Source organism: Helianthus annuus, chromosome 15 (genome assembly GCF_002127325.2).
Source record: "Helianthus annuus cultivar XRQ/B chromosome 15, HanXRQr2.0-SUNRISE, whole genome shotgun sequence".
NCBI lineage: Eukaryota > Viridiplantae > Streptophyta > Magnoliopsida > Asterales > Asteraceae > Helianthus > Helianthus annuus.
In genome coordinates this window covers 18,991,397-19,005,451 of record NC_035447.2, presented here as the reverse complement: position 1 = coordinate 19,005,451, position 14,055 = coordinate 18,991,397, and positions in this window count along the sequence as shown.

Genomic DNA, 14,055 nt, shown 5'->3' with positions numbered 1-14,055 from the left:
TCAAATACAACTTCCTTTTCTAAACTAACATCTTTCTGTACACTCTCATCAGCACTCTGAGAACTTTCATCAACACTTTCTGAGCTTTCATCAGACGTAACAGACTGTTCCTCCACACTTTTCACCGTCTCTCCAATAGACTTCATCCAGGTGGCAAACATGTCTGGTTCTTTGACAATCTTTGCAATGAAAGCTTTGAACTCTCCCTTTTCATCAACAAACATATCCCAACTGAAGCCTTCAGGTAGTTGTTCATCATGTTGATCAACTAAACAGACTTTGCTATCAGGAGATATGTAGTTGCTCCAGTTGAAGTCCACCAAACATGCTCTCTTAGAATCCTCAATCTTCCTACCATGAGCCGTCTGTGAATCTTGTGATTGACCAACCTGCTGATAAATTGCTTTCCGGTAGTAGTCATCTTTTCCGAACGGATTCTGAGCTCCACTAGCTTCTCTACCCTTGCACTCTCGTTTGAAATGGCCTTTCTCCCTGCATCGAAAGCAAGTAACTTTAGATTTATCAAAACCTAAAGTAGATACATAAGCATCAAGAAAGTCATTTCTCCCAGTAATTGTCTTAAACTTTTCAGCACGTCTAAGAACACTAGCAAGACACCATTTGATATCCATTAATTCCATCTCTTCGGCGTCTATCTGATCGTAATCCTCCTTTGTAAGCATAGGATTTCCAATCCTACCAGCTACAAGACCCTCATATGACAACAATACAGAACCAAGTAAAGCCATGTGGTCTTTAGCAGTATCTTCTGAAAAGCTTTGACCTTCTGGAAGATGTAGAGCTATGTTGCACTGAATTACGTAGCCATTTCCAGTTTTCGTGCTTTGAGACTGAAAGCTTGTGTTGGACTCTTTAGGATTGACACTCGGAAATGCTGATTTTGCTTGAACCCTGATCAGCCTTTTCTGATGAATCTCTAGCACTAAATGCAGTTTGGATTTTCGGACTTCTCTCAGATTCTGGAACCGGAACACTGCCTTTGTAATACATCTTTACATCCTGTTGACCACTCGGACTGTTCATCCTGGCGATCTTCTGCTGTTCCAGATCTTGACTCTCTATCTTTTCGATGAACTGAGAAATCGTTAACCCATCATAAACACCCGTGTTTTTCAGAATCATCAAATACGTTCCCCATTCTTTCTGTGGTAACGCATCGGCTAACTTGTCTACCCACTCTTCACGATCTTTTGTAATACTCAACATCGACATTGATCGTACTAGGTGACAGTAGCGTTCGATCAGCTTCTTTGTATCCTCTCCCGGTAAGCTACTAAATAGATCAAACTCTTTCTTTAGCAGCGCTTTCTTGCTCTTGATCATATTCTCACTACCTTCAAATTTGACTTTAAGTGCATCCCAAATTGACTTTGCAATTTTGTCTTGCTGTAGCAAAATGAATATGCCTTCTTTTATAGCTTGCTGAAGCAAACTGATTGTGACAACTCGAATTTCCAAGATTCTATTTCGCATTTATTACACGTTCATTGTTTGTGTAGGTAATTATTTACACAATTTATTGCTATGGAACTTTATACGTTTTGATACAATGAATCGTATTGTGTGATTATGCATGGTTGTTTGATTAATTGTGATAGACTTGCCAATTATGTGAACTTGGTGGTCAAACTGTGAAATGCTTGTAAGATGGTATGCTTGTGTAAAAGATAATTATTCAGGGGGTATTGAGTAATTAGTGAAAACTTAATTATACTTAACCCTAATCCTTCACTAAACCACACACACACAAAAATCCAAGCACGTAGTTCACAATTCTCTGGAAATCATCACCCAAGCATTGGCAAGACATCATAAGATTGATTCCTCTCTTTCTCTAGGATCAACACAAGGTAATTGCTAATCATTGATTATTGATTGTTGATTTGTCATCTATTCTTGATTCTTGTAATTCTTGCAAACCCTAGTTCTTGATATAATGGTCCTGTATTTGCTGAATTGAATCTTGATTAGCATGTTATGATAATGGTTAGTCGTAAAATCATTGTTGATGGCAAAATATGCTTGGTAATATGAAGTTGTTAACTGTTAAAATGATTTCCTGCTATGCAAAAGTGATAAATTTAGGGTTTCTGTTCGTATGAAATTAAGAATGTAACTGCTACGATCGAACTGGAATATGAACATTTGTTTGTCTGAGTTTATTATGATGTTACAAGTCCGAGTTTAATAACCATGTGAATGAAGTCCGAGTTTAATGCCATGTATGGGTGGTCTGAAGTAATCATATAACATACATGTCCGAGTATCTTTTGTTAAAATACTTGTCTGAGTATCTATATGAATAACATGTCCGAGTATCTCATGTTGTCCGACCTTAAACATCAGCACCTGTCCGAGTTTTAGGAAGGGTCCATGTCTGAGTTTAATAGTGCTGGACCGAATTTTTAAGATGAAAGGAGATCCGAGTTTAATGGACTTCCTTGTCCGAGTTTGCTGATTAGAACCCCACCACCTGGTCCGAATTTCTTGACATTGTGTTACCTGAGTTTAACTGATGGCTGGTCCGAGTTTAATGCATCATGCATGGTCCGAGTTTCAGCAACACACATATGGTCCGAGTTTATTAAGTTAATTGGGCCGAGGTTATTGTGTTATTTGGTCCGAACTATATTTCCCCTAGCCCCTACCCGAGTTTGTGGGCATCTTGCCAATGTCCGAGTTTTACAAGAGGACTCAAGGGACCGAGCTTTGTGGTTGTGAGCTTGTCTGAGTTTGTTTGTGTTATATGATTTCATCCTTGGCCGAACTTTGGACTACATAATCATGCCTGACTTTTATATTCACATCACATAAGGGATCCGAACTGTATTAATACATGATGTCTGAGGTTAATATGCATGCAAGATCCGACGTTTATTGATGAACTGTTTGAATTGTTGATTTGATATATATGATGTGAATTATAGCGACGTTGCATGCCCTGAGCTTTGCTTATACTAGAAAAGACTGTGTGTTTGTGATTCAAGTTCAGTAACCTGTATGAGAAACTATATGATACTATACTGAATGATACCGTATGTGCGAACAACCATTATCATACCAAATTATGCACAAATGTCACACGGATCACAATTGCTTGATATCATAGACTTGTAAACCCTAATTTGACGCAACCACTTACATCGTATCATGTGCAACATATCCTAGGTCGTGTGTAACGGAACATAGACGATTAATAAACCCTAGAAGCAATAACATACCGAGCAAACCAAGGTGAGTTCACACAGCCAAGGCATGGGGTTCCCAGGGTGGGAATGAGATTTGATTATTTACTGGTACTTATCTATACGGGAACGTAGTGATGTGATCTGCTGAACTATTGTACATACTCCACTGTTAGAACTACTACTAGACTAGTAACACTTATTGAACTGATCTTCGCACACCTGCCAAGGGTTGGCCGCGATATTATGACTGACTTCGCACACCTGCCTTTGGAAGGCCGCGAACTGTAATTTACTATTCTTCGCACACCTGCCTGGTAGGCCGCGATACAAGTAAACCTAGTCTAGAATATACGGGATGAACATCCCCCTAATATCTTCGCATACCTGCCTGGGAGGCCGCGATGGAAACTATTACGATACACGACATAACGAACGAACATACTACTACTCACACTATACTATTACTGAACTGTTAACTGTGAACTCGCTCAACTAGTTGTTGATCCTCTGTTACATGCCTTGCAGGACATTAGGTACATATGGAGCTTGCACAGGGAGGAGCAGGTCGTTGTGGAGCTTGGATCGTGGATGTTATGCTACACTTACAACACTTGAACTATTTAAATACATTGGATTCTCATTGTTACGCTTCCGCTACTTAAACTATGTTTTGTTGGAAACATCAATCGTATTGAATGATTGGTTTACATTTATTATAACTGACATTAATTACATTGTTCGATATGATTGGTGGCTTGATCCTGGTCAGTCACGCTCCTAAGCGGTGATACTCCGCAGGTGGATTTTGGGGGTGTGACAGATTGGTATCAGAGCCATTGGTTATAGAGAACTTGGTTTTAATATGGGAAAAAAACGTTTTTATTAAAACCAGACTATAACCAGAACAGTGCTCTCAACGATCCACAACGACGCTTCGCTCCACGTGCAAGACTCGACATCCTAGGTAATAAGGTTTATGTTTATTACCTGCTTGCTAGAACTGCATAGAACTTTGCTCGTAGTATGCTTACATTACTTTGCTCACTACTTGTTATTGCTTGAGAACACTTACATGCTTACACTCTTCTGTCATCGCACTATTCGCGAACCTTCCTCACTTATGTTGCCTTTGATGTGAAGATCAATGGCCGGACGAATTAACATAACTCAAGCCCAGCTAGAGGCTCTCGTTCAAGCTCAAGTTGTTGCGGCACTTGCAGCTGCTCAAGCAGGTCAACACGCGCAGCAGCCCGTCTGCACTTTCAAGAACTTCATGGACTGTCGTCCAAGTACTTTCAGTGGCACCGAGGGGGCAGTGGGACTCCTCCATTGGTTCGAGAAGCTAGAATCTGTGTTCGAAATGTGTGAATGCCCTGAGGCTCGCAGGGTTAAGTACGCCACTGGCACTTTGGAAGGAATCGCGTTGACTTGGTGGAACGCGCAAGTACAGATCCTAGGGTTGGCAGCTGCTAACGCCACCCCTTGGAATGATTTCAAGGAATTAATCAAAAGGGAATACTGCACTCGTGAAGACATTCACAAGTTGGAAGATGAACTGTATCACTTGAAAATGGTTGGGTCAGAGATCGAAGCCTATGCCAAACGGTCGAATGAACTGGCCGTGCTATGCCCAACTATGGTGGACCCTCCAGTGAAACGTATTGAGTTGTATCTCAAGGGTTTGGCGCCAGAGATCCAGAGCCATGTGACATCGGCTAATCTTGATAATATCCAGGCTATTCAGCGCCTTTCTCATCGTATTACAGATCAGGCAGTGGATCAGAACAGGCTGCCAAAACGTGTCAAGGCTACCACTGCTGTTGTCACCACTTCTGCTACTCCCAGTGACAACAAGAGGAAATGGGAGGGGGATTCCAGCAAGGGATCGGTTTCTGTTCAGTCTCAGCAGCGCAAGACAAATGACTACCAGAATTCGAGTCAGCAATCATCTGGCAGTCAGGGGCAGGGTGGATATCGGGGAATTCACCCACTGTGTAATAAGTGCAACAGACACCACAGCGGAAGATGTCGCAGGGAACGTTGTCAAAGATGCCTCAAGATGGGTCATGAGGCTAAGGATTGTAGAAGCTCACGGCCAGCAAATCAGAACCAGCAACTCCCACCGCCAGCTCCACAGAACCAGCAGCAGCAACCACAGCGTGGAAACCAGGGATGTTTCCAGTGTGGGGCAGAAGGTCATTACAAACGCGATTGTCCTCAGTTGAACCAGAATCCGAACCACGACAATAACCAGGGCAACGGGAACAACAACAACAACGGGGGAAACAACAACAACAATGGCAACGAGGCAAGAGGTCGAGTTTTCGTGTTAGGACGAGGAGACGCAATGAACGATATTTGAACTTATAACTTATTTTGGGTTTTCATTATTATGTTTCCGCTACTCAAACAAAGTTTGGTTTGAACATTAATCGTATTGGGTTTTATGAATTATTTTACCTACTATATTTTATGTTTGATATGATGGATGGTTTGATATTATTGAGCGCACCTGCCGTATTTATGGACCTTACGAACAGGGTATGCAAACCCTATCTTAACAAGTTCGTCATTGTCTTCATCGACGACATTCAGATCTACTCCAAGAGTCAGGAGGAGCACGAGCAGCACCAACGCCTTATTTTGGAACTCCTACGGAAGGAACAGCTGTACGCTAAGTTTTCGAAATGCGACTTCTGGCTCCGAGAAGTCCACTTCATAGGCCATGTGGTGAACGGGGATGGGATCCATGTTGACACATCCAAGGTAGATTCGATCAGGAACTGGCCTGCACCGCGTACACCGACGGAAATACGCCAATTCTTGGGTTTGGCGGGGTATTACAGACGATTCATCAAAGACTTTTCGAAGATCGCGCAGCCGCTTACTATGCTGACACAGAAAGGTGTCACCTACCGTTGGGGAGATTCCCAAGAGACCGCTTTTCAGTACCTAAAGGATAGGCTTTGCAGTGCACCTATTCTCTCATTGCCGGAGGGCACAGATGACTTCGTGGTTTATTGTGACGCATCGATACAGGGTCTTGGTCGTGTGTTGATGCAACGGGATAAGGTTAATTGCTTACGCTTCGCGACAACTCAAGATTCATGAACGGAACTACACGACGCACGATTTAGAGCTGGGAGCTGTTGTTTTCGCGCTTAAGATATGGCGACACTACCTGTACGGTACCAGGTGCACGATTTACACCGATCATAGGAGTCTCGAGCATAGTCTTAAGCAAAAGGATTTGAACATGCGACAACGGAGATGGGTTGAACTTCTGAACGACTACGAATGCGCCATCAAGTATCATCCAGGCAAGGTCAACGTTGTGGCTGACGCCCTCAGTCGGAAAGACACTCTACCTAAGCGCGTGCGAGCGCTACAGCTTACTATTCAGTCCAGTCTTCCTGCACAGATATGAACTGCTCAGATAGAGGCATTGAAACCCGAAAACGTCATGGCTGAAGCCTTACGCGGTTCGAGGCAACGAATGGAACAAAAGGAAGACGGCGCCTACTATGTAACGGGGCGTATTCGGGTCCCACTTTATGGCGGTTTACGAGAGCTTGTGATGGACGAAGCACACAAGTTTCGCTACTCGGTACACCCAGGGTCAGACAAAATGTACCACGACATCAGAACTACTTATTGGTGGCCTAGCATGAAGGCCCACATCGCCACCTATGTTGGCCTAGCATGAAGTTGTTTCGAGGCACGGGGTGCCCATTTCCATCATTTCGGATCGGGATGCACGATTCACGTCAGAGCTATGGCAAGCGATGCACAAATCCTTTGGCTCACGTTTAGACATGAGCACAGCATATCACCCTCAGACGGATGGGCAGTCTGAGCGCACGATTCAAACTCTAGAAGACATGCTTCGAGCGTGTGTTATCGATTTCGGCAACGGCTGGGAAAATCATCTCCCTTTAGTAGAGATTTCATACAATAACAGTTACCACACCAGCATACAAGCCGCTCCATTCGAGGCATTGTACGGACGTAAATGCCGGTCACCTCTCGGTTGGGCAGAGGTGGGGGGGGGAATAGTTAGATTACAGGCCCAGAAATGGTAGTTGACGCTACTGAACGAATTGCACAGATACGACAACGCATGGCGACAACTCGCGATCGCCAGAAAAGCTACGCGGATAAGCGTAAGAAACCATTGGAATTTCAGGTCGGGGACCGGGTTTTATTAAAAGTCTCACCCTGGAAGGGTGTGGTTCGTTTTGGTAAACGAGGCAAACTCAATCCACGGTATATTGGACCGTTCGAAATCACTGAAAGAATAGGCCCAGTAGCCTACAGACTGAACCTACCAGCTGAACTCGGTACAGTTCACAATGTATTTCACGTGTCGAATCTGAAGAAGTGCCTATCAGATGAGACCCTCATAATTCCTTTTAAGGAACTCACTATCGACGAGCGGTTGCAGTTCGTCCAGGAACCAGATGAAATCACGGACCGGGATGTTAAGGTCCTCAAACACAAGAGAAACCCTCTTGTTCGAGTTCGTTGGAACTCCCGACGTGGCCCAGAGTACACCTGGGAACGCGAAGATCAGATGACAGAAAAGTACCCCAGTTATTCGAAACCAATGCAACCACTACTGAGGCTGAAGCTACTACTACTGAATTTCGGGACGAAATTCCAAATCAACGGGGGGATGATGAGACACCCCAGGAAAACCAGTGAACGATATAACTTACCTAGCTTCCTCAGTGAGTGCGTACCAAATTTCGGGACGAAATTTCTTTTAAGTTGGGGATAATGTGACAACTCGAATTTCCAAGATTCTATTTCGCATTTATTACACGTTCATTGTTTGTGTAGGTAATTATTTACACAATTTATTGCTATGGAACTTTATACGTTTTGATACAATGAATCGTATTGTGTGATTATGCATGGTTGTTTGATTAATTGTGATAGACTTGCCAATTATGTGAACTTGGTGGTCAAACTGTGAAATGCTTGTAAGATGGTATGCTTGTGTAAAAGAAAATTATTCAGGGGGTATTGAGTAATTAGTGAAAACTTAATTATACTTAACCCTAATCCTTCACTAAACCACACACACACAAAAATCCAAGCACGTAGTTCACAATTCTCTGGAAATCATCACCCAAGCATTGGCAAGACATCATAAGATTGATTCCTCTCTTTCTCTAGGATCAACACAAGGTAATTGCTAATCATTGATTATTGATTGTTGATTTGTCATCTATTCTTGATTCTTGTAATTCTTGCAAACCCTAGTTCTTGATATAATGGTCCTGTATTTGCTGAATTGAATCTTGATTAGCGTGTTATGATAATGGTTAGTCGTAAAATCATTGTTGATGGCAAAATATGCTTGGTAATATGAAGTTGTTAACTGTTAAAATGATTTCCTGCTATGCAAAAGTGATAAATTTAGGGTTTCTGTTCGTATGAAATTAAGAATGTAACTGCTACGATCGAACTGGAATATGAACATTTGTTTGTCTGAGTTTATTATGATGTTACAAGTCCGAGTTTAATAACCATGTGAATGAAGTCCGAGTTTAATGCCATGTATGGGTGGTCCGAAGTAATCATATAACATACATGTCCGAGTATCTTTTGTTAAAATACTTGTCTGAGTATCTATATGAATAACATGTCCGAGTATCTCATGTTGTCCGACCTTAAACATCAGCACCTGTCCGAGTTTTAGGAAGGGTCCATGTCTGAGTTTAATAGTGCTGGACCGAATTTTTAAGATGAAAGGAGATCCGAGTTTAATGGACTTCCTTGTCCGAGTTTGCTGATTAGAACCCCACCACCTGGTCCGAATTTCTTGACATTGTGTTACCTGAGTTTAACTGATGGCTGGTCCGAGTTTAATGCATCATGCATGGTCCGAGTTTCAGCAACACACATATGGTCCGAGTTTATTAAGTTAATTGGGCCGAGGTTATTGTGTTATTTGGTCCGAACTATATTTCCCCTAGCCCCTACCCGATTTTGTGGGCATCTTGCCAATGTCCGAGTTTTACAAGAGGACTCAAGGGACCGAGCTTTGTGGTTGTGAGCTTGTCTGAGTTTGTTTGTGTTATATGATTTCATCCTTGGCCGAACTTTGGACTACATAATCATGCCTGACTTTTATATTCACATCACATAAGGGATCCGAACTGTATTAATACATGATGTCTAAGGTTAATATGCATGCAAGATCCGACGTTTATTGATGAACTGTTTGAATTGTTGATTTGATATATATGATGTGAATTATAGCGACGTTACATGCCCTGAGCTTTGCTTATACTAGAAAAGACTGTGTGTTTGTGATTCAAGTTCAGTAACCTGTATGAGAAACTATATGATACTATACTGAATGATACCGTATGTGCGAACAACCATTATCATACCAAATTATGCACAAATGTCACACGGATCACAATTGCTTGATATCATAGACTTGTAAACCCTAATTTGACGCAACCACTTACATCGTATCATGTGCAACATATCCTAGGTCGTGTGTAACGGAACATAGACGATTAATAAACCCTAGAAGCAATAACATACCGAGCAAACCAAGGTGAGTTCACACAGCCAAGGCATGGGGTTCCCAGGGTGGGAATGAGATTTGATTATTTACTGGTACTTATCTATACGGGAACGTAGTGATGTGATCTGCTGAACTATTGTACATACTCCACTGTTAGAACTACTACTAGACTAGTAACACTTATTGAACTGATCTTCGCACACCTGCCAAGGGTTGGCCGCGATATTATGACTGACTTCGCACACCTGCCTTTGGAAGGCCGCGAACTGTAATTTACTATTCTTCGCACACCTGCCTGGTAGGTCGCGATACAAGTAAACCTAGTCTAGAATATACGGGATGAACATCCCCCTAATATCTTCGCATACCTGCCTGGGAGGCCGCGATGGAAACTATTACGATACACGACATAACGAACGAACATACTACTACTCACACTATACTATTACTGAACTGTTAACTGTGAACTCGCTCAACTAGTTGTTGATCCTCTGTTACATGCCTTGCAGGACATTAGGTACATATGGAGCTTGCACAGGGAGGAGCAGGTCGTTGTGGAGCTTGGATCGTGGATGTTATGCTACACTTACAACACTTGAACTATTTAAATACATTGGATTCTCATTGTTACGCTTCCGCTACTTAAACTATGTTTTGTTGGAAACATCAATCGTATTGAATGATTGGTTTACATTTATTATAACTGACATTAATTACATTGTTCGATATGATTGGTGGCTTGATCCTGGTCAGTCACGCTCCCAAGCGGTGATACTCCGTAGGTGGATTTTGGGGGTGTGACACTGATCATCATTTTCTCTGCTTTGTACATAACCCGTTCCTGATCCGTGAACTCTGATAACTCTTTAAGAACCTGTAAGCCTGTTCGAGGCAACACGTATTTCTTTAATATGCATTCCCAAGACCTAAGATGGTTAGCCTGAACCTAGTTCTCGAATCTATCTTTCCTCCCGTAATATTCTTCGATATTCATCAATTTCGGGGGCTTTTGGGTGGTTCCCGTCTCGTTTTCTATATTTATAGCTTGAACAACGGCAGCTGGACTAGACGGTCTTGCGAACGCGTTATAAAACTCGGTATCCATGATTTTTCAACACGTATTTCAAAATCGAAACCAGTTGTCTGAATGTACACAAAAGCGAAACTGTTGATGTCTTAATGAGCGAAGCCTTATGTTGCACTATAAGCGAAACCCTAATGTGTACTTGGAGCGAAACTATAAAGTTCAAACAAGCGAAACCTTCAACTGTATGACACAAGAGCGAAACTAGTATGTTCACAAGAACGAAACTAGTTGATGTTCGAATGAGCGAAACTACTGATGTCCTTTGGAGTGAAACTTGTGTTCACAAAAGCGAAACCACAATGCAATTTGGAGCGAAACCTTGATACTGGTGACACACGAGCGAAACTACTAAGCACTTTGGAGTGAAACTTCTCACTAATGTGACACTCGAGCGAAACCTGATGATCAATGAAGCGAAACTATACACTGTCCATAAGAGCGGAAACAAGTCCGAAGGTGATTTTATCCATTTTTAGTCCGTATTTTGATCTGAAACTTTCCAGGATTTGTCTATGTTCAATTGCGCATAGTCTGTGAAATTTTGAGCGAATTTCGACCGTGAAAATTTTCTGAATTGAATAAAGAAGGTGTAGAAGTAAGAAAAGATGATGAAATCCAGCTAATCTCTGCAGAACTCCTCCTCCCAAGCTCTGATACCACTTGTAGGATCGTGTTCTGACCCGATTGAGTCGTTCAGAGGCGTTCAACTACGTTTTAGGTGCGGAATTACAAGAAATGTAGGTAGAAACACCTGAATCTTCACTAAAACTGCTGATCGTATTGATTATCACTCGATTACATGCAGTTCTTCACACCGGCAGCACTTCGGCGTGGAATACAAGGTGATGCTTATAGTTTCGCTCATGGGAACAGCTATATATTGGCCTCATGATTTCGCTTATGTGTACATGACACATAAGCGGAACCTTTACAATGACAGAAAAGCGGAACCTCATGTCCAAAAGAGCGAAACTAACTGCCTAAACACATATACTCTCCAGTTTTCTCGTAAAACGCGCCCTAATCTATACATTACATTGAATGACTTGATTCAAGACGAAATCAACAGATGTAGTGTACCAACACTACGCGCCCCGCCTGGCCTAACTTTCAGAAAAAATCAGTTTTGGTCCCTGCATGTGAAAAACTTGGTTTTGATGCATTTTTGACATGTTTAAGCCCTGTTAACCCCATTTCAAGGCTCTACAATGAAGTTAAAGTATAGGGAACATGAAATATGCTAAAAAATATCTCGGGTGTCGGTTCGTTTGGTCGTACGGTTGCGTTGTTTGGTTAATTACGACGAAACACGAACGGACGCGAAAAACGATCCAAATTACGCAACGAATGGAATTTTATCATGCCAATCACTAAAATAAAATATTTTAATGATTACATAAATTTTTGGATGTCCGGATATATTCAGAATGTAAGATATGCGCGAAAATGCAAACTTATGCACTTTTTTGACGCTTTTAGTCCCTGTTGATCAAATAAGTTTATTTTTGCGCACCAAACACCTCAAAGCCTATTTCTAAGCTATGTAAATGATATTTAGGACATGTTTAACTTATGATCAAGTTTCGGAAGGTTCGATACCATACGAATCGGCAGACTTTCACAGTTTGACGCAAATAGTCCATGCGATCGAATAAACTTGATTTTAACACACCAAACCCTCTAAAACTTATTTCTAAGTTATGTAAAGGTTACTTAAGGTATGTTAAGCCCATGTCACTGTTCCGGAGTGTTTGTCGCGTTAAACAGATTACGTTTACGCATCAGTTATGTTGGTTGAACTTAAATGTTTTGGACTTAAACTTTAACTATTACTAATCATTAGTGGCTGGATCCTGGTCAGTCACACGCCTCACGATAACACTCCGCGTGTGGAATTTGAGGGTGTGACAATGTCCATCACTGATTTGACTTACATTCTTTGGTGTTCTTGGTTACGTGTTTATGTGTTGGTGTGTATTAGTGTGTATAGATTAAAACATGATTTAAGGTTTTGTTTGTAAACTGAATTAAATCTGGTCGATCATTGGCATGTTGTTTGACAACTAGAGCGGTATGATGATAAGGGTTGGTGATAAATCGGCTATGTTGATAATGGTTATCACGAATTTGGAAATTTTTTATGATACTTAATCATTGACTTAGGGGTCATGTATGTGTTAGAGTTGTTGAGTATGATGAAAACGATAAATTGATGGATCCGATTTTGTGGTTTGATTTTAATGTTGATGAGCTAGGGTTGCATGATTGGTAGATGATTGTGCTATTTGATCCGATTGAATGCGGATTATGATGCTAATCTTTATGAATGATTAAATGATGATTTGAGTTCATGGGAATCATTGAACACGTTGTTGTTCTCATTGATATGGATGTAATGGTTGTAAGTTAGGGGTTAGTGTAAATCTATGGAAAGTTCTTTTGATTTTTGGAAACATGGGTGGTTATGATATTGACCCATAATTTACGGCAAGGCATAACAAACCCCGCACACCTCATGGGGTCGTACACTCAATAGTGATCGCACATCTAATAGCCGCACACTCATACACCGTACACCTTCAGATTGCATAATGTACACACACTTGATGCACACCTCGCACACTCTCATATGGTACAACCTTTGACTGCACAAGGTACAAACAAAATATGCATGTGTAACACATCAAAAATTTATGTCCAATAATGTATTGACACGTGTCATAAGCTTTGAACATGTGAAAGAATACTTTAGAGGGACTAAAGTTGACAAACAGGAAAATATGTGAATATAGAGGTTCAAAATGCAAACAATGGATTAATATACTTTACAATAACCCTACATGATGTTTATACCCTTAAACGAATAAATCATGGATCATACGAAGCTAATTGTGAAAGAAAGTGAGGAATTACAAACTACAGGGGTTAAATGTGTCAACATGTTCAAAGTATACCTCTGAGTGACCTTTTAGCGAACCCGAAGCTTTGTAGTGATAAACTATACTCACGAGAATGTGTGATAAAAATTTCATAAAGTTTCGATATCGTATGAGAAAGTTATGACAATATTCGTATACGAGGGGTTAAAAGCGTCAACTTTGAAATTTAAGACTTTTCAGTGAACGTATGAAGAACCGGGGACTTAACAAAGTTGGTTTATGACTTAGGGTCCTTAAAAGTCAAGTTTAGGGGTTAAAAGTGCAAGAATCAAA